The following is a 20989-nucleotide window of genomic DNA, read 5'->3' on the forward strand; positions in this document are numbered from 1 at the left end:
TTTTCTTGATGCTTTTGTTGGGTTTGAATAAGAATAGCCTCCACTTCTCTCTGTTGCCCATTGATGATGATTCTACGCTACACTCTCAATGATTTCTTCAGCTTCATCTAAACTTTTATTCATAAGTGCCCCTCCAGTTACTGAATCTAGGGATACTTTAGTATGATAGTTAATGCCATTATAAAATATGTGCAACACCAACCATTTCTCTAAACCATGATGTGGGCATTCTCAGAGCATATTATTGTATCTATCTCATGCTTCAAATAAAGATTTTGAATCAGATTGTCTGAAGCTTGCAATAAGATTTCTCATATAAGCTGTCTTGCTAGGATGATAGAATTTATCTAAGAATTGTTGCTCACATTGTTCCCAAGTGGTAATGCTATTTGGGGGTAAGGAATTCAACCATTGTTTAGCTCTATCCCTTAAAGAAAACCCAAACAGTAATAGTCTAACTGCTTCTGAAGGAACACCGTTCATTTTCATGGTACCACAGATTTAATAGAAGACTTCCAAATGCTGATTAGGATCTTCATGCAGTCCACCTCCAAACTAATTTTGCTGAACCATATTGATTATTGCAGGCTTGATCTCAAAGTTATTTTCTTCAACAAAGGGTCTAGTAATGCTTGAGCGAACCCCTCTAGCATAAGGTGATGCATAATCCTTAAGTGGTCTATTTGCCATATTTGATTGTTGTTGTTCTTCTTGATGCCTTTGCAAGATTCTCCTTCTATGGAATGTTCTATTAATCTTTGCATACAAGAACAAGATTAAATAATTTACTTCTAGGAAAAGAAAAGAAAAGAATAGAAAGAATGTAGTTTACAAAAAGAATTAAAGAACAATGTAATGAATGAATGAATGAATGAATGCAATGAATGAAAACAAAGAACGAATGCAAATGGAGGAATACAAAACAGAATTAGAAAACTAGTTACAAATCAGATGTAAGAAAAGAAAACAAAAGTTTAGTCTAACTCAATTGATAATCTCTAATGTTATAAGTGCATTCCTCGGCAATGGCGCCAAAAACTTGTTATGAACCGCAAGTGTATGGTTATGTCGTCAGTAATAATAAAAGATATCGTATCTATAGGGACTAGTTATAATCACTAAAGACATCTCAAAAGTGAATTAGCTAAACAAACAATTAAAAGATCATTTACAACTAAAGATTAGATGTAAGGGTTAGATAAAGGTTCTAGGAGTTTTAGTTTCTTTGCGATATTCATCGATGTAATGCAATCTACCAATTCTTGTCCACAATTGAAATGTATTCATAAGAAAACACCAGCCAAGGACTTACATCTAAATCTTAAGTAATCAAAGAGTTATGATCCCTACGAAGTCCGTTAACGGGCCAGCCCTGTCACGACGCCCCTCGGTCATACGACATAGGAACACATCACTAATCAATTCACATTAAGATATAGAGTCAAGAAAATCAATTCGTCCTACTTCTTTGTAGGTTCTTGCTTTACCCCCTAAAGGTGATCCCCTAAAAAGTCTGTTAACGGGGCAACCCTGTCACGACGCCCCTCGATCATACAATTTAACGAATTCCTCAACAAGATTCCATAAGAAATATAAACAACCAATCAAGAATGGTAATTAGGCACAAAACACCATAATCCATACAAGATTGATTGATACAAAACATAACAATATTCTTGAATCAAGAAGATGGCAAATCCATGAATCTTACATCAAATTACATCACAAATACTCCCTCCTTCCTAGAACAAAAGATCTACTCCATAGAGAATGAAGAAAGAATCAAAGACAAGAAGATCCAAGACATTCTGATCCAAATCAAGAAGAATAGAAAGGAATGCTTATCTCAATACAGCGAGTGATCTTCAGAACCAATCCTCTGCTCTTGGAGTCAAATCTTGGATAGAAATCTCCTTCTGAACGCTGGAAATTCGCCCAAGAATAGATCTTCCCAAAGGGAGAGCCTCCCCTTTTCAAAGAGGAAGAGGCTCTATATATAGAGGAGGACATTTTGGTGCCACACGACCTAGGACACGCCCGTGTGAGATCCACACAACCAAGGCATTCCTCCTCTCGGCCAAGGTCACACGGTCGTGCCATGTTCCATTCCTGCCTGCTTTCACAGCCATGTGAAACCACATGGCCTGATCAATTCTTGTCTCTGGAAGGGTTGCACGGTCATGTGGCACACACGACTATGCCATTCTTTGGCTCTGGGAAGGCTACACGGTCGTGTAATCATACACGGCCAGGGCAATCTCTGTCACTAGAAAGGATACATGGCCGTGTAACAATACACGACTGTGTACTAGCTGGCTGGAGAAGGTGGCACGGCTGTGTAACTTCACACGGCTAAGGCATTCTCCCTTGCTGTTGATGCTACATGACCCTGTCATGACCACACGGTCAGGGCCATTCCCCTTTGTAAGGTCGTGTGGCACTCATTGCTAAAGTCGTTCTTTCTCCGTTTAGTTGTAGAATTAGCCACGAACATCAATTCTTCTCCAAATTCGACTCCTGAAAGCATAAAACGCACAAAAGCATATCTCCGAACAAAGAAAAGTATTTATTCTAAAAGAAAAGCAAGGGACATAAAAGCGCATAGATAAAGCATGTATAAAACATAAGAATGTGCGTCAAAACATGCTAAACAAGTGTATAAAGTCTACGCACATCAAGGACCTTCTTTTCCTTTAGATTTGAGCAATCGTGCTTGTAATGCCCCTTCTTGTTGCATCCAAAACACATGATGTTCGTCTTGTTGTTGCTGGAGTTGATCTTCTGCAGGTCCCTTTTAGTGAAGTTCTTCTTTCTCCTAGTGAATATCTTTCTTACCAGGTTCACCAGGTGGTCTTCATCATTTGAGTCTTGGTCTGACTCAACTTCAGGTTCTAGTTTGGTTTTGGCATTTTCTTTTGATGTTCCTGCAATAAAAGAAGCACCTTTCTTAGGTTTTGTGTTATTCTATTCGTGCAACTCTAATTCATAGAAAAGTTCATCTAATTTCAATTTTGATAAGTTTCTCAAAATCTTATAGGCATCCACGATGGATGCTCATAGTGCATTTCGAGGAAATGCATTTAGAGCGTACCTTATAAGATCTCGATTCTCCATCTGGTGGATGATTGTGTGAAGTTCGTTGAGGATATCTTTTATCCTTGCGTGCAGCTGACTATTAGTCTCACCTTCCTATATTTTTATATTAAATAATTTATTTAAATATAGATATCTTTTCATTATCTTTGTGTCGTTAGTTCCTTCGTGTAGTTCTATGAGCTTGTCCCATAGCTCCTTGGCATTTTCATGTGGGCTAATGTGGTTCAGCTCCTCCTTTGTTAACCTGCACTGGATTGTGTTGAGGGCCTTGAAGTCGATCTAGGCCTTCTTCTTCATTTCTGGATTCCAATTCTCTGGGTCCATTGGAATTCCAGAATTGTCAACTAGCGCCTTGTACCCTTTAGTGACGCTGAACCATTGGTCGAAGTCAATCTTCAGATACACCTCCATCTACTTCTTCCAGTATGGGAAATCATCCCCATTGAAGAGTGGTGGGCGAATGGTACTGTATCCCTCATTTTGAGCTATGAACCTTGCTAAAAAGAAAACTAGAGGGAGGTACCAAAATTTGGTCTTGGATTAGCAGTGCTTGAGAAAAAAAATAACTATAGATGACTCGAGTGGTGTTGCACCAACTTCGAGAAGCCGTATGAAAAAGATTTATTTGAAAAGGTAAATTTTACCCATTCAAATAAGTTTCAAAAATCTGAAATCCAAAATAAAACGATTCCCCGGGCTTGATTGGTGGTTACACCAATTCAGAGAAGAACCTTGCTCTGATACCACTTGTTGGATCAAGTCACACGTGAGGAGGGGGGGGGGGTGAATAACATGGTTTTGGAAAAGTTATCTTTTATTTTTAAAATTAAGATTAAAGTACGTAGCGGAAAACTAAGTTAGACAACGAAGCAGAAAAGACACACAAGGAAGTACGCAAACACAGTCGGTTTACTTGGTTCTGAGCCTGCGATGACTCTATTGGTTGGTCCTAGGAAGATTGTACCGGTTCCACTGTACAAAAATTTTGTACAAGTGTCGAATCTTTCCTAAACAACCTATTGTGTTCTTTAGAAATTAAATTAGGAATCGCAAATGGAACTTAACATTATTGATTCCAAATTTAACTTATCTGTTCTTAATGATTTATATTTGGATCACAAACGATGCTTAACACTATTGATACAAATCCACCTATGTTATAAATTCAATTAAATATTAATTTCTAAAATTGGCTTCCAGGACTGCATGGCAAGACATTAGTCCTTCTTGGGTATGAGATCATCCACCACCGCCTAGACAAAGCCTTTTAAGGAAAGCCAATATTTAATTTCCTTATTTAACTCTAGGTTTAACCAAAAAGAACAATCGAATCACAAATTCAAAGAAAACAAAAAAAACGCAAACTCAAATCACAAATTAGAAACTCTAGAATCATATGTCTCTTGTGTTTGGAATTCATACAAAAAAAACTAACTAGCATGATGTGAAAAATAATTACTAGTTATACATTTTCTTTGTATGCTAATAACCTCGAGATCTTCTGCCGTATTCCTCGCCTCCTCTTGGACGTCGTGTGGGTGACGATCCTCCAAGATGAACACCACCCAAAAGCTTCTTCCTCCTCCTCTAAAATCTGGCCACCACCACCACAAAGAAACAAAAGAGAGCAAGGGGAAAGGGAAGGGGAGAGGGTCGACCACAAGAGGGAGCACAAGCAAGAGAATAATAATTGATACAATCCTACTTCTCCTCTTCAACTCCTTCTCTTAGTATTCGGCCACACAAAGCAACCACAAGAGATTCCCGGCCCTAGCATGGAGAGAAAAGGCTAGCCCTTAGGAGAAAACTAGAGAGAAGAGAGAAAAGAATAGAATTTATCATGAGGCCTCTCCTCCCCTTCTTTTATAATACTTGCCCAAGATAAATAAGGAAAGATTTTTACAAAAAATTAAAATCTTCCTCTTGTTTTTCCTTTCCTCCTTTTTAATTCCTTTTTCTCCTCTTTGATTGATTCAAATGATTGGTCGGCCCCTTGCTTGGGCACCAAGCAAGGGTGGCCGACCCTAAGAGGAAGGAAATAAAAATTTTGTAAAAATTTTATAAGCAAAGAAGGAAAACTCTTATAAAATTTTACAAGCTCTCTTTTAATCTCCTAATGTGGATGTTTAAAAAAGGAAAGTTTTCTTTATTTTAAAACAAGTTTTAAAATTTAAAACTTCTCATTTAAAATTTTCTTTTTAACATGGTGACAAAAATGGAAAGTTTCAAATTTAAAACTCCCTTTTTTAAAAACCATGAGGATGGTTAAAAAAGGAAAGTTTTAAAACTTTTAAACTTTCTTTTAAACCATGTGGCCTAATTCAAATAAGGAAAGTTTTATAATTTAAAATCTTTCTTTTAAAACTTGTAGATATCTACAAAGAGAAGATTTTAGAAATTCAAAACACCCCTCATAATTTGCATTATGTGGTCGGCCCCCTTTGCAAAACTTATGGCCGACCCCTTTAAAGAAGATAGTGGTTGACCCTTGGCTTGGTCACCAAGCCTTGGGTCGACTGCCTCTTGGACACCAAGATGGACTTTTCATGAGTGGATTTGAGGCTTCGTTGAGGCTACGATAGGGACCTAGAGGGGAAATTGGTTTTGGCCTCCTGACAAGCTCGAGTATCCCGTGTTCGCCCTAAACACACAACTCAAGTTCATCAATAATAACTCATTTCACTAGAGAGTTATTATTGCACTACCGCACCAATCTCAAATTACATTATGGGCTCCTTCTTATCATGAGTGTGTTAGACTCCCTGTGTTTAAGATGTCAGATGCCCACTAATTAATTGAGTTACTGACAACTCATTTTAATTAATGTCACAGTCCAAGAGTAGTACCACTCAACCTTATCGTCATCTCAGACTAAGTCCACCTGCAGGGTTTAACATGGCAATCCTTATAAGCTTCTCTTGGGGACATTATCAACCTAGATTACTAGGACATAGTTTCCTTCTATAATCAACAACACACACTATAAGTAATATCATTTCCCAACTTATCGGGTCTATTGATTTATCAAGCTAAATCTCACCCTTTGATAAGTCAAAGAAATGAATACTAAATATATGTGCTTGTTATTATATTATGATTAAGAGCACACACTTCCATAATAACTAAGGTCTTATTCTTTTATTAAGTCAGTATACAAAGAACCTACCTTAAATGGTCCTACCCAATACATTCAGAGTGTACTAGTGTAATTTTATAGTTAAGATAAACTAAAACCAAATTACATTATGACTATTCCAATGGTTTGTTCCTATCCATCTTAGTCGTGAGCTATTGTTTATAATTTATAAAGAACCGATAACATGATCTTTTTTGTGTGACACCACACACCATGTTATCTACAATATAAATTAATTGAACAACTACACTTAACATATAAATGTAGATATTTTTGACCAATGTGATTCTTATAAATGTTTATACAAAAAGCTAGGTTTTTAGTATATACTCTAACAATCTCCCACTTATACTAAAAGACTATGCTGCCATATACCCTGCCATACATCCGATTCCCTACCCTTTAACATGTCCATCAAAAGCTCTTGCCTTAAGGGCCTTAGTGAAAGGATCTCTCAGGTTATCATCTGATGCAATCTAGGTGGCAACACTTCTCCTCGTTATACGATGTCTCGTATTGGGTGGTACTTGCGCTTTATTGTGTTTACTTGCCTTATGGACTTATGGTTTCTTCGAGTTTGCTACTACACCACTATTATTACAATAAATTGTAATAATGTTTGGACAAACTAGAAATCATATCTAAGTCCATCATGAAGTTTCTAAGCCATTCAGCTTCTATGGTTGCCTCAGAGGCTGCCACATACTTAGCTTCTATGGTGGAGTCCGAAAAATATCTATGCTTAACACTCTTCCATTGTTATGGCTTTACTTCCTAAAGTAAACACAAAAACCCCGAGGTCGACTTACTATTGTCCCTATCTGATTGGAAGTCAAAATCCGTGTAACCCACAGGGATCAAATTATCTACCTTGCAAACTAGCATATAATATCTAGTCCCTCTAAGGTACTTTAATATATGCTTTACGGCACTCTAGTGTCCCGGTCTTGGATTACTTCGATATCTACTAACTATGCCCTGGGCAAATAGATATCTAGTCTCGTACACAGCATTACATACACTAGGCTTCCGATAGCCGAAGCATAAGGAACTGCCTTCATGCCCTCTATCTATTTTGATGTCTTCAGAGACATCTCTTTAGATAAAGATTCTCCATGCCCAAAAGGTAGAAAAACCCTTTCATGGAGTCTTGCATGCTAAAATTAGCTAGGATAGTATGAAGCTCCGAATAAGTACAATATTCTTTTCTTGTGATCCCTTTGATCCCGAGAATATGTGCACATTCTCCCAAGTCCTTCATATCAAATTGCTTGGACAACCATACTCTTACTTATGACAACACTTTGATATTGTTTCCAACTACCAAAAATGTCATCTACGTATAGTACAAGAAATACCACCACGTTTCCATCACACTTCTTATATACGCAAGACTTATTTGGACACTGAATAAATCCATAGGTCTGGATTACTTCATTAAATCGGATGTTCTAAGACCTTGAAGCTTTGCTTCAGTCCATAAATAGACTGATTGAGCTTACATAATAGATGCTCTTTGCCCTTTGCAATGAACCCTTCTGGTTGCTTTATATGGATGCTTTCTTTGAGACTTCCATTAAGGAAAACTGTCTTAACATCCACTTGCCAAATCTCATAATCCATATGAGCAACAAAAGAATCCTGGATAGTCTTAAGCCTAGCTACTGGTAAAAGGTTTTCCTTTTTCAACAAGCCTTACTTTGAAAGTTTCAACCTTCCCGTCTGTCCCTCTTTTTTTATTGTAGACTTACTTTCACCCAATGGTTTTTACACCATTTGGTGGTTCTATAAGTTCCCAGAATTTATTAGAATACATGGATTCTATATTTGAATTCATCGCTCTTTGCCAAGATGCTGCATCTTTATCTTGGAGCGCTTCGTCATGTTTTCGGGGATCAGGTTCATGTTCACCAGGGATCAAGTCCAGAGACTCCCAAAACATGAATTTTTCAGGTCGCCTAACAACCCTCCCACTACAACGAGGCACTGTCTGTAATTGTGTATCATTTGTGATACATGTTGCAGTTTCTTATGATATCTCATCTTGTACAGTTGGTTAGATTAGATGTGTCCTTTATTATTTCTTTAAGAACAAATTTACTTATGGGCTTGTGGTTCATTACATAGTCCTCTTCTAAAAATTAGGCATTGGTGCTAACCATGACCTTCTAATATTTAGGACTATAAACCTCCTTTTGTTTCTCTAGGATAACCCACAAACAAGTGAACTCCTGTCCATCTAATTATTGAATAGATTGTAATTAAGGATTTATGGATAAGAGTTGTGGAAGCTAATCATTAATCAAGGATAATTAATGATCGATTTGAATAGGATTTTTCCTGAGGGTTTGGATATTTAGGTCTAACCACTTGTTGCTTATCTGTTAGCTAAATTGTATAATATATGATATGCAGGACTTGGATTTGAGATGAGTGTCTCGACGAGGGATCTATTACCGGATTGGACCCTTCTATTTGAGGCGGGTACCTCTTGACTTATCTTTTATGATATTGACATTTGGATATGTATAGTATTTTATAGCTACAAGCAATGATCATGATTGCCTTTGGTATGTCACGGTTTGTTACCCATAGCATGTTCTGTTTTTGTCGTTTTTTATGTATCCATGTTTATGCCTCGTGATTATTGCCATGGTTACCTTAATTCCTAGAGTAAGTGACATATCATGCTTTACTGATATAGGACTAGATTTCTGGATTTTTATTATCTGGCGTGTGTACCTATATTTTTATATTATATCTGATCTGTAAACCTAGACCCTTTTGTTTTGATCCATGTACATTGTTGGTACATATTTTATGGAGGTGGATATGTTCTGGACTTAGGTTGTTAAACCATAGAGGACCTGTATACCCTAGATCTGCGGATTCGACTTACTGGTACTAGGGTACACATTTATATATATATATATATGGATTGGTTAAGGATATGGTCATGCTTAGTGTCATGCACCATTTGCATATTGCATGCTGCGTGATAGTCTGCTCCATTATTGTAGAGCATATCGCCAATTTCATCAATGTTTGGTGCTCCGTTGGTCCGCTCATGGGTAGCGTGACGCAGCGTGGTAGCACGTCAGTTTTGCTCTATTCGGTGCTCCGTTGGTCCGCTCATGGGTAGTGTGACGCAGCGTGGTAGCATGTCAGGGATCCCTCCCCATCATGGTGTACCGGGAGATGAGAGCATTGCGCTCCCCAATTTATGATTTGGGGTAGGAGTATATGTGTACTCCGACAGCATCCCGTCCATTCGGTCACTCATCAAGAGTAGTGACGTCAGAGTGCACGGTTGTCACATCCCTACCCACTCAGTCTCACCATTGTGGGTGAGATGACTGACTGGCATCAGGAGTGACCATGTCATTGGCATCATATGCATTTATTGCATTTATTTGCTTGTGTTTGCTGCACTTATATGTTGTATTTTGGTGGATGCATTTGTTTGACATGCATACAGGAGGCATATTGTGTATCTGGTTTGACGACCCTTTTGTTCTGGATAGGAGTTCCTGGTGAGTACAGCTTCCTCAGTTACCTTTCAGTTTTGCATATTTCCCTTATATGATTAGGAAGCTGTATTCCATGTTTATTGCTGTTAGATATATCTTACTAGGCATGTCTATTGGTTTTCGCTGAGTTGTTGAACTCACCCCCGTTGACATTATATTTTTCAGGTACCAGATTGTTATGGTCGCTTGGGAGTATCCTGGCTGCCAGTTCCCATGTCACATAAGAAGACTATAGTTTCCGTTATGTTTTATTTGTTTTATGTATCAGTGTGTTTAGCTCTGTACTCCGGTTTTGCTTCTGGAGCGTTGATGTTATTATGTGGTATTTTGTATTGGTTGTTGGTTGTGTAAGCCTAGCGGGCTAGCAGTTTTGTGTTTGGTTTATATTTGGTTTCTGTCATTTTCCGTTGTGTTTTGGTTTTGGTACAGCCGAGTGGGCTGCTTTACATATAACTGTGTGGTTGTGTTTTTATTGTATCAGCCGAGTAGGCTGTATCATATAACTGCACGGTTGTGTGTATATTCCAGCCGCTTGTGGATGATGTATATTATGTCTGTAGAAAAGTTTCAGATTGTCCGTCGTACAGGGGAGATGCTGCCAAAATTTCTTCGGACAGGAACTCCCTCGGGGCATGCCAATTTCGTGGTATCAGAGTAGGTATACGATACTTGCTATGTGTTTTGGATTTTCGAGATTTATCTGATACCAATTTATTTAGTATCAGAGCTCGGCTTACGAGTCTTATTTTCCTGTGTTTCAGATTTTGTGTTTTGATCTTCTCGATGTGACTTTTCGAGTTTTGGGACCTGGCGGTAGCAGGACATCTCCAAGCTATAGGAGGTATGTTGGTATACTGTTATCCTACATTTTTTTTAGTATATGTACCGTTGACTATTATAGTTTATTACATGTAATAGCACTTTGTATCTGGTATCTGTCCTGTGTTGTAGCCATATTACATGTGATGGGTTAGACACTGATGATGATAGACCTTAATAGAGGTTAAGGGTTATAATCTCTGGTGATTTTTCCATATCATATTACCAGTAGTTTACCTTCAGTTACTACTAGTTGGTTAGGAGATTGAGGCACATACCAACTTCTGTTATTATTAGTTGAGTAGTGGATAATATCTACATATTCATGTTAACTTAGCCAGTAGAATACCATGTTATCTTAGTTAATTTCGTTAGTAAATAATTGATTCACTCTTGTTAGATCGATCAGTAGAAGTCTGATTTACACTTGTTGATTTGGGTAGACATGGATTGATTACCTTAGTTGCTTGTAGAGGATTAATGCATTCTTGATTAGTTAGTAGATGACCGATTTAGTTATGTTGGTCCGATTAGTAGGGTACTGTCATACTCTATTTTTAGAGGTTCGAATCTTGGGATTATTTGTGCTTAGTTAGCTATCTAGAGCACATTTGAGTACATGACTCGTACTGACGTGGAAAAGACTGAATTGACCGTATACCATTGTCGATTTGGGTCAGTCTATAGAGGATCGATGTGTCCTATTCCATGTGGACTTTAATTTTAGACTGTATGTACCTAGTTGGATTGGTTATGATTGCGTTTTCCTGTATGAACTTTATGTTAGATTTTATTTAGTTATACCCCTAAACCATGAGAGTAGGTAGCATAGGGTTTGTGTGGTAGATTGGATTAAATATGATGATTATACATACCTGTGTAGTTTATACACTTGATTATTATGTGTTGTAGGAGTTCTATGATAGACGGTCAAAATTGCATGTAGTGGGTGAATATTTGTCCAGATGATGATTATTATGGGTTTCTAGTATATTATACACGAGTGGTTAGGCGTATGTGTCTGATTGGTTTATGGGAGGTATCTTGTTGATTATATTTGTTTTGTGTGTACACTCATGTCTATTATGATTTATTGGAAGTATTACATTGATTTTTACTCTTGGCGTATGTCTATGTATATTAGGGGAGTATTGTTTGAGGTGTATTATCGATTATACCCACGCTGATATATCCACACGTGTACGGTATGTATTGTTGGAGGTATCACACTGATTTATTTACCTGTGTTATGAGTATGTTTGGTGTGCACTAATTGGAGGATTATATCGATCATACATATGTTGTGTGTGCACATGCGCCCAGTGTATGATTGGTAGCATCATGATGGTTCTACCTATGTTGAATGTAGAATGTTGAGTGTCTACATTATGTTATTGGTTGTATTGCCCGATCAACTAATTCTCCTATTGGTGGGTGACCCACTAGGTTGTTGATAGAGTTGACGATGGATTTGATTTTGATTACTAGGTTATTATACCCCTAGCTGCCACAGTGATATGTGGTTGAGTGATCTTGTACAGTCTTTAGTTGGATAGTTTGAGATCTTGTTCACATATTATGGATTATTTGTGGTGGAGCGTTGCTCCCACATATTGCGGATTGCTTGTAGCGGAGCATTGCTCCCATATTTATTGCGGATACATATTTCGGATTATTTGTGGTGGAGCGTTGCTCCCACATATAGAGGATTTCTTGTGGTAGAGCGTTGCTCCCACATATGTGGTATTTCGTGTGATGGAGCGTTGCTCTCACACTGGAGGATCTATTCTTAGATGATTTATATCGTTGATGATCAGATTCCTGACTTGTTGTCGGGGATCTTATAGTTAGGAATGTCTGTGATACAAACATTGTGTGTCTTGGTTTTACGATTAGGGCTTGCGGTGCCCTAGATGTTATCATAGACTCGATGATTTGGGTATCACAAGGATGTTTGGATTGGTTTCCATTGTCTTTATTGACGATGTGGTGATCTATTCCTGATCTGAGGTGTATCACGTACACTATCTTCGCATAGTTCTATAGATGTTTCGACTGAAACGTCTATATGTGAAGATCAGTAGTGCGTATTTTGGTTATCTTTTGTGAGATGTTTGAGACACATGGCCACCAGTAGGAGTATACCGTGGTTCCACAGGAGATAGAGGTTATTATCGTTGAGAGTAGACGGAGTCTATAGAGAAGGCTCGCAACTTCCTTAGTTTGGCTCGATATTTCTGGAGATACGTTGAGGGTTTCTCTCGGATTGTTATGCCACTTACACGCTTGACCAGGAAAGGCGTGAAGTTTACTTGGACTGAGGATTATGAGATCAGCTTCCAGGAGCTGAAGCGGAGATGTGTCGACTCCGATTTTGGTTTTACCTTCTGAAGAGGACGGATTTGTGCTCTATACCGACGCATCTCCACAGGGTTTGTGTGCTGTTTTGATGCAGCACGGCAGGGTAGTCTCCTACTTCTCGGCAGTTGAAGGAACATAAGGAGAACTACCCAGTACATGACTTGTGGCTGGCTGCCATTATTTTGCCTTGAAGATTTGGCAGTAGCATCTATTCAGTATTACATTTGAGATTCTCACTGATCATAAGAGTCTCAAATATATATTTTTACCCAAAAGGAATTTAATCTCCGACAGAGGAGATGGATGGAGTTCCTGAAGGATTATGACTATACGATTGACTATCACCCGGGGAAAACTAATATGGTTGTCGATGCACTCTACTAGAAGTCTAGAGAGACTTTAGCTTGCCACCGAGTTGTGGTCACACATTTGATTCAGGGTTTCTCCGGGTTAGGCCATGCGAAGCAAGGACAGACAGAGCAGGGTATTCTGGTTACCATGGTTGCTCAATCCTCGATTAGGATGAGGATTCAGGAGGCCCAGGTTGGAGATCAGTATTTACGGTCCATTGGCAGCCAGATAGCTTCCGGGCAGCAGACCGAGTTCACACGAGGCGAGGAGGGTATTATATACTTCCGAGGCAGATTATGCGAACCTCAGTCTCATCCGGTCTTATAGGAGCTACTTTATGAGGCTCATCGCTCTCTATTTACGATCCACCCAGGCGTGCATGATGTATTCCACGTATCTATGCTGAGGAGATACATACCCAACCCGACATATGTGTTGAAAGATATCTCAGTTCCCCTTCAGCTTGACGTCACCTATGAGGAGGTTCCGATACGGATTTTAGACCGGAAAGAGCGTCAGCTGCGGAATAAGAAAATCTGACTGGTTAATGTCGGATGATAGCATCATTCCGACTAGGAGGCTACTTGGGAGCTCGAGGATACTATCCGAGCTCGATATCCCCATCTTTTCACTTGAGGTATGAGAGTTATTTTCCGTTCAGCATTTATACTTTCTATCTGTTGTTAGTACTTACTGAAGGTAGATAACAAAATTTGGGGACCAAATTTTTATTAGTGGGGGAGAATGTAAAATACCGAAAATAGGAGAATAATAATAAGAGAATTTTCTGAAATTTTTAGAAATTTTTTGGGAATATTTTCGGAGCTCGTATGGACGAGTTTACGGGAATGGAAACTGGGTTCCAGGAAAGCCTGTTTAGGCTACCCATTTAAGCGAGGAAAAGTTGGATTTATTTTTCTTTTTCTATTTCTTTTTCCTTTTCTTCATTTGTCGCTGTTTCATCCTCTTTGCCGCTGCCGAACCGAAGCCGTGCCCTAACCAACTCGCGGCCTTCCTTCTTCTCCTCTCACGCGGTGGTTCCTTCTTCCGATTCTTCACTCCCCTCTTCTTCTTCTCTTCCTCTGCCGGCACAAACCCCACGTGGAGCTTCTCATCCTCGTCGGCCGACAAGAGCCAAGGAAAAGCCCTGTCGCCGGCCACACACACCCGAGCCCTAGATCTTCCTCTCTCGGCATCGACACCCCGATACCTCTTCTCTTCTCGCTCCACCGCCACCTGAGGTCGCACGGAGCAGCACAGGCGCCCTACCGCCGACGCCTCACCAAAGTTTCTTCTCCTCTTTCGAGCGTCGGCAGCCGACCAAACACCTTTGCCCTAGTGCCGACCCTCCTTCTCCCTCTCTTGAGTTTTCTTCCTCATTGAGCCGTGCCCTAGCAGTGTTGAATTTTCGCGCCTTATGGCGCCAACGGCCGGCGATGCCTTAGGGATCTCGGAGTCGCAGCGTCTCTCTTCCGAGCTTATCGAGATGGGTGTCGCTCCATTCAATTGTCGTGATGCTGAGCCAAGATAAGGCGGCTTCGCACGATGATCGGAACCCTAGTTCCGGTTCCTCGTTGCAACACCAGTGCGTCGTGCCCGACTACTGTTTCCGTTCAGCTGATTGCTGGCGATCATCGGAGGTATCACTCTCGATCCTTCCTTTCTCAATGATTTTGAATTGGTGCTACTTTGTGTGGATGCACCCCTAGAGATTGATGATTTTGTCTTCTCATCTCTTGACCTTGCTGGCAGTCGAGTCTACTGTGCCCTAGTCTTGGATCCATCATTCTGGTTGGCTCGCCATCACAGCTGCAGTTAGAGTTCATACAAGGGGAATTTATGGATTGGGACTAGTTCATCCCAATTTGGGTAAGTTTAGAATTAAATTCATTTCTGTGTTGGATTGATTAACTAGTTGTTGATGAGGAGATATGTGTCTGTAGGAATACATGATTGTATCGGAAACATTAGATTAATATTGTAATTAGCGGTGATGGGTTGGATTCGTATGGTTCCTTATTGGCAGAATTGAATAGATTGTAATTAAGGATTTATGGATTAGAGTTGTGGAAGCTAATCATTAATCGAGGATAATTAATGATCGATTTGAATAGGATTTTTCCTGAGGGTTTGGATCTTTAGGTCTAACCACTTGTTGCTTATCTGTTAGCTAAATTGTATAATATATGATATGCAGGACTTGGATTCGAGACGAGTGTCTCGACGAGGGATCTATTACCGGATTGGACCCTTCTATTTGAGGTGGGTACCTCTTGACTTATCTTTTATGATATTGTCATTTGGATATGTATAGTATTTTATAGCTACAAGCAATGATCATGTTTGCCTTTGGTATGTCACGGTTTGTTACCCATAGCATGTTCTGTTTTTGTCGTTTGTTATGTATCATGTTTATGCCTCGTGATTATTGCCATGGTTACCTTAATTCCTAGAGTAAGTGACATACCATGCTTTACTGATGTAGGACTAGATTTCTGGATTTTTATTATCTGGCGTGTGTACCTATAATTTTTATATCATATCTGATCTGTATACCTAGACCCTTTTGTTTTGATCCATGTACATTGTTGGTATATATTTTATGGAGGTGGATATGTTCCGGACCTAGGTTGTTATACCATACAGGACCTGTATACCCTAGATCTGTGGATTCAACTTACTGGTACTAGGGTACACATTTTTATATATATATGGATTGGTTCAGGATATGGTCATGCTTAGTGTCATGCACCATTCGCATATTGCATGCTGCGTGATAGTCTACTCCATTATTATAGAGTATATCGCCAGTTTCATCACTGTTCGGTGCTCCGTTGGTCCGCTCATGGGTAACGTGACGCAGCGTGGTAGCACGTCAGTTTTGCTCTGTTCAGTGCTCCGTTGGTCCGCTCATGGGTAGTGTGACGCAGCATGGTAGCACGTCAGGGATCCCTCCCCGTCATGGTGTACCGGGAGATGAGAGCATTGCGCTCCCCCATTTATGATTTGGGGTAGCAGTATGTGTGTACTCCGACAGCATCCCGTCCATTCAGTCACTCATCAGGAGCAGTGACGTCAGAGTGCACGGTTGTCACATCCCTACCCACTCAGTCTCACCATTGTGGGTGAGATGACTGACTGACGTCAGGGGTGACCATGTCATTGGCATCATAGGCATTTATTGTATTTATTTGATTGTGTTTGCTGCACTTATATGCTGCATTTTGGTGGATGCATTTGTTTGGCATGCATACAGGAGGCATATTGTGTCTGGTTTGACGACCCTTTTGTTCTGGATAGGAGTTCCTGGTGAGTACAGCTTCCTCAGTTACCTTTCAGTTTTGCATATTTCCTATATATGATTAGAAAGCTGTATTCCATGTTTATTGCTATTAGATATATCTTACTAGGCATGTCTATTGGTATTCGCTGAGTTGTTGAACTCACCCCCGTTGACACTATATTTTTCAGGTACCAGATTATTTTGGTTGCTTGGGAGTATCCTGGCTGCCAATTCCCACGTCACTTCAGAAGACTATAGTTTCCGTTAAGTTTTATTTGTTTTATGTATCAGTGTGTTTTACTCCGTACTCCGATTTTGCTTCTGGAGCGTTGATGTTGTTATGTGGTATTTTGTATTGGTTGTTGGTTATGTAAGCCTAGCTGGCTAGCAGTTTTGTGTTTGGTTTGTATTTGGTTTCTGTCATTTTTCGTTGTGTTTTGGTTTTGGTACAACTGAGTGGGCTGCTTTACATATAACTGCGTGGTTGTATTTTTATTGTATCAGTCGAGTAGGTTGTATCATATAACTGCATGGTTGTGTGTATATTCCAGTCACTTATGACTGATGTATATTATGTTTGTAGAAAAGTTTCAGATTGTCCGCCGTATAGGGGAGATGCTGTCGAAATTTCTTCAGACAGTGACTCCCCCGGGGTGTGACATTTAGTTTCGTTGAAACCCTAGGTCGGGCTGACGCCTACTGCTCCCTCTTCAGGGAATACTTCCTCACCTAGTCACTCTTCTCTAGTGACCTACCTTTATTTACCAATTTGTTGTTAGTTGACTAGCTTCTTGACCCACTAGGTCTTCATTCCAGTTGTCCGGTCCCATAAACCCAATTAGACTTCTGCCAGTTGTCCGATCTCGTAGACCCAACCGAACTTCCTGTCAAATATCCAGTCGGCCCATTGATCTATCTGGACTTTACCCCAGCTATCCGGTTCTGCGGACCTTGTTGGATTTCAGCCTAGTGTCTGGTCTTTCGGACTCATCAATTTTTGCACACTCGGTAAAGCTGTTAGATCACAAAACACCTAACTTAAACTCACTTGTCATTTATCAAAACTTTAGTTAGACTGTTAGTACAAACTGCACCAACATCTTTCACGAAGGCATAAGAAACATGATTAGATGATGACTTGCCTAGCGTTAGAGATTGACACTTGAAAAAGTTAGGCCACTCATTTTACTAAACATAGAAAACTTTTACTTAGGCCACACTTAAATAATTTTATATCATGCTCATCAATGAACCTACATGATAGGATTCAACTGATTCACTAGGCATTATGATACATCATTTATATACATAAATCTAGATTACAAATTTTACTTGAGGATAAGCAAAGGTTTAAGTCTAGTGTATTTTGATGTGTGCATTTCATATAGGTTTTTTTATCGTAGCTTGACACACATCCTATCCCATTTCATGTGCATATATATCGTGTTTTCATCTATTTATGCATTATTTTGTTATATATACTTTTTTCATTTATATGATGTGATTTCTAGAGCATAAATCCCATAGAATGTGAAGTTGGAGCAAGGAGCACACTCTAGCTATGTCCCATGACATGATCGTGCTCCTACGTCAAGAAAGATGAAGAATAGTGTGGAAAAAGACTTAACACGAACTAATCATGCTTCATCATTGAGCTTCATTATCGAGCGGAACACATGAAGCATCCACGAAGAAAAATGATTCAAAATACCATCAAAATGAAGTTTTAGCCAAGGGACACGCTCTTACAATATCCCATGACACGAGTGTGTATGTATGGAAGAAATCGACCCCCCTCTCTCTCTCTCTCTCACACACACACACACCAAAAAAAAAAGTAAACCACGGGGGTTATGCCAGCCAGTACAACCCAAAAAAATATTTTTTTTTTCAAAAATAAATCTGTGAATTAATTTTAATTTTAAAAATATGATTTTTTTGTTTAGAAATTCATAAAAATTAATATAGCGGTAACAAAATTTTAAAAATATTTTTGTTAGTAGATAATATTCTATTTTGCACAGATAAAATTTTGAGCAAAAAATATAATTAGAAAGTTAATGAAATAATTGATTTTACCAAAAAGAATCAAGAAAATTAATTTTCTATCATGCATATAAAATTAATTTATTGAGCTAAGCATGATTTTGGTATCCAAAATAAATTATTTCCTACTAGATTAATCAAATATTTTATGGGAATTAATTTTCTATCTACTTTTGTAATTTTGTCCTTATGGTATCTAAAATACCAATTAAGCCTAACATAATTTCTAAAATTTAAAGGGCTTGGATCATTCTTTAATAACTCTATTTGTTCTTTTAACATAGCATTTTCAATTTTTAATTTGTTAAAATCCTCTAATAAACATGATTTTACTAAGATTATTGTTATTTCTAAATTTTCCTTTTTCAATTTTTTTTTCAGTTTATACATCGACTTAGACATTGTCGTTATTCCAAAATATAATTGATTTGGAGGTAAGAGGCATACCTCATTTATCATGTCGAATCTGAAACTAGATTCTCCCTTGCATCGCTGCATTCATTTGGTGTGGCTTCCATTTCATCGATGCTAGCTTCCAAGTTGCTTGGTTCTTCGTGACTAGCCATCAGTGCTAGTCTAGCATAGGCTTCTATCTCGGATTCGGATGAAGAACTTTCATCCCAAGTGGTTTTGAAATTATTGTGCTTGGTTCACCTTGGCCCTTTGTCTTTCTCCTTTTTGAGCTCTAGGCAATCATCCTTTATGTGTCCTTCTTTCTTACAATTGTAGCATTGAATCTTTCTTTTGCTCCTTGTAATTTTCTTAGTCTACATCTCTTAAAACTTGTTAGAATTTAAAAAATAATAATTAACTTCCTTACCATATATGCTTTTTAATCTTTATTAAGGGATGATTCTGACTTGCATATGTCCTTCTTATTGGCTCTTAGTGTCAGGTTCTGACTTAGCTCTTTTCTTGTACTTGCACATCTAGCTTCATGTAATTCAAAAGTCGAAAAAAGTTCTTCTAAGGTTCTTACTTCAAAGTCCTTAGAGATGTAATAGGCGCCTATGATCGAGGTCCACTTTGGAGTTCTAGAGACATTGAGCGTATAACGAACTGAGTCCTGATTTGTTACTATTTCATCGAGATTGATTAGCCCGATATCAGCTCCTTGATCTTCGTGTGTAGAGCCACCATCTCACCTTTTTCCAAATAGAGGTTTATCAGCTGACTCTGAAGAATGTCCCATCGTGCAAGCTTTGCTTCGGATGTGCTTTCATGGAGCTCCAAGATTTTCTCCCAGATTTCTTTAGCTAAGGTGTAGCTTCTGATGCAGTTGACTTCTTGAGGTGCTAATATACTTAGCAGGTGGTATTCCTCTCTACTATTGACTATAAAGTCATTTACTCTTCTTTATCCAAAGGTATTCTTTTTTCTCTTCTCCTTGTTGATCCTTGGGAACTACAAAACATACTTGATTATTAAAAGAATTTCAAAATTAGTTTTAGGAATACCTCCATTCGGTGTTTCTAGTGTATGAACTCCCCTCTCAAACTTTTGTAGGTTAATTCTTGGTCCAGCTATCTTTTTATTTTATTTCAGATGGCGGTTAGTCCTTCTGAAGCTCCCTTGCTCTGATACCACTTGTTAGTTCCATACGGCTAGAAAGAGAGGGATAAATTATCCTAAAATTACAAAATGCTCTTTCTTGCTACTTTCGACTTATGTAAGACAAACACTTTAAAAAGTAAAACTAAATAGCATAAAAAGAGTACAAGACCAATGAATTTAGTTGGTTTACAATTGGGGAGGTTGCTAATCCAAGAGATATGAAGCTCAACTAGTAGACTCATTCAACATAAGTCGGATGCAGAGAACCCTTGTACAGGATGTTGAAAGCACAAAAATTGAAAACAGAGTAAAGAATTCGAAGTAAAGAAGTGTTGTATCTAATCTCGAGCATCAGGCCTCCTTTTACAGGCTCATTGGTCGAAGTGACCATTTGATGATGTGGCGTTCTCCAAGTGCCCAGATCCACTTTTGGCACCCCTAGTTGGTCGCCTCAATCCACTTTACAACAATAAAGGGATAAGTATTTATCCACTCCCGGGCACCAGGACCTGCTCCGAGCACCCAGACCGCTGCTGATGTAGACCCGAAGATGATCCACTCGATGAGGTGCCTTGGTCAGCACCAAACTAGTTTGAGTGCCTGGACCAGCTCTGGGTGCCCAGACTTTGGTCAACTCGGCATTAACTTATCCAGTTTTTTGATCCGGTCACTTGGGTGATTTTTCAGCCATCCAAAGTTGAGCTTACTTGAACCCAACTCCGGTCTTCTCTCTTTTAGCAAGATTCTGCTCTAGCTTCTCGTCCCTCGGAAGCGTCATACGCATCCTTCTCATTCCATCGGTATACTCTTCCG

The 20989-nt window shown here is 39.0% G+C and overlaps 1 non-coding gene across 1 annotated transcript; it reads left to right on the forward strand.

Annotated features, from left to right (window-relative positions):
* The first annotated feature begins 211 nt into the window (after positions 1 to 211).
* Positions 212 to 317, forward strand: LOC121983609. The gene has a single exon (XR_006112639.1). It is a non-coding gene; the product is annotated as a small nucleolar RNA R71 (small nucleolar RNA).
* Positions 318 to 20989: the final 20672 nt, after the last annotated feature.

Source organism: Zingiber officinale, chromosome 5A (genome assembly GCF_018446385.1).
Source record: "Zingiber officinale cultivar Zhangliang chromosome 5A, Zo_v1.1, whole genome shotgun sequence".
Taxonomy (NCBI): domain Eukaryota; kingdom Viridiplantae; phylum Streptophyta; class Magnoliopsida; order Zingiberales; family Zingiberaceae; genus Zingiber; species Zingiber officinale.